This window comes from Echinops telfairi, unplaced genomic scaffold (genome assembly GCF_000313985.2).
Source record: "Echinops telfairi isolate 266 unplaced genomic scaffold, ASM31398v2 ScPeMD7_2;HRSCAF=8, whole genome shotgun sequence".
Classification (NCBI taxonomy): domain Eukaryota; kingdom Metazoa; phylum Chordata; class Mammalia; order Afrosoricida; family Tenrecidae; genus Echinops; species Echinops telfairi.
The window spans coordinates 921,206-922,944 of record NW_022103898.1 but is presented as its reverse complement, the minus strand read 5'-3'; the positions used below and the strand labels follow the sequence as shown (position 1 = coordinate 922,944).

General features: G+C 58.9%; 1 protein-coding gene across 1 annotated transcript in view; it reads right to left on the bottom strand.

The window, feature by feature from the left end:
• Positions 1-1,739, bottom strand: part of BRD1 (bromodomain containing 1) — a 73,267-nt gene that overhangs the window by 23,092 nt on the left and 48,436 nt on the right. The window lies entirely within an intron of this gene.

Genomic DNA, 1,739 nt, shown 5'->3' with positions numbered 1-1,739 from the left:
CATAGAGCCAGGGATTCCTGGGGATGTGCTCCTTCCAGAGATGGGCACCCCGTGGGAAAGGACCCCCACTCTGAACCTAGGGGACCCGGGAGTAGGCTAGGAGGGTCTGGGTACCAATGAGAAGCCCACTCGTCTTCTCGCCAGACATGATTTCGAGGCCAGCTGGCCTGGCCTTGTAGGAGTGGCCCCACCTCGGTGCCCCCAGGGCAGCTTCAGTGTCATTACCAGGCGGGGCCCCATGCAACAGCTGGTTGGTTACTCACCAGGCTACAAACATGTCATTTTCTCCTGCCAGCACCACGCTGGCGGCTCTGACCATAAGCGCCCCCAACGTGGGGACCCAGGCCCCTAATCAGGTCGCATCCCGTGCTGTCTCACCTCACATCTGGGGGCCAGGTAGCTCTAACTGGGGAGCGTTCTTGGGACCAAAGGTCCAACACAGGTGACCCAAAGCCTCACTGCCTCATCACAGGCCTGAAACCCCAGGCTACCTCCACTGGGCATGGGGACAAGCAAGTAGCAAGGACCCTGAGTGAGCGTCCTAAGGAGGAATTCTGCCACATCCATCCTGACTGGTCATGTGAGCCAGAGACCACCACAGTGGCGCTTCCCACGTTGGGTTTGAGGTCTGGCCTTGCTCTAGGTCAGTCTCCTAAGTTCCCTGGGCCCCAGCCTGCTCTACGTCCGGCTAGAGGCAGCAGGAAGCCCAGAAAACCTTTTAAACAAAATGTTTTGCATAGAATTCCTAGCGCACCTGCATATAATGTTCCAAAGACAATCAGAACTTGGTGTCACACGGTGCGCTCTCTGCATACACATGCAGTCTCCGTGCACACAGAGCCCCAAGAGCAGGCCGATAAGTACCCACCAGTAGGATTCTATAAACTATATTTTAAGCCCTGACACACACTTAAAAATAGGCCCAAGCGGGCGGGGAGTGGAGGGATGCTCTCGCTGGGGGTAGAGGTAGTTTTGTGGACCTACAAACCCCTGTCAAAATTCAGTTATGCCCTACCAAGGCTGGTAGTGACATTACAATTTCACAAAGTCGCTTCTTTAAGAGCTGGGGTAGCTATCCACTGGCAGGTCCACCCCTCCAGCCCCAGCTCACGACAAGGCATGGCAGCTGGCTCTCGAGGCCCTGTCCCTCCACCCAACTTTCAGGCCAGGAAGGACACCATGCTCACAGCTAGCCAGCGCTCTGGTGAGGAAATCTGTACGGCAGTCCCTGAGAACAGGGAGTTTCCTGTCTTGGCAAAACAAATAGTGTATCTGTTACATAATGGGCCCGGCTCCTTAGAGGTGCAAACGCGGGGAGAGCAGAGTCCCTCAACGTGATAAAAACGTGACCGTGGGTGCCCACTCCAAGACCAGGCTTCTGGTCCGACCACAACGCAAGACTGACTGACTGACCGACAGGCAAGGGGCACTGGGTCCACGGTGGGGGATGTTTGGGGAGAACCCTTCTCCTGGGGCCCAGCCTGCAGAGTAGCCCTCAGCCCAGGCTGGAAGCCCCTCTCCTCCGGGGGCCCAGCCTGCCAAGTGACCGCTCCTCCTCCTCGGGCCGCCCGGGTCCGGGTCCCAACTTCTCCTTCCGGGGCCCCGCCTGCAGAGTAACCCTCAGCCCAGTCTGGGCGGCCCTCTCCTCCCGGAGCTCAGCCTGCCGAGTGACCGCTCCTCCCCGGGTCGGGTTCCCCCTCTCCTCCCGGGGCCCACCCTGCCGAGTGACCGCTCCTTCC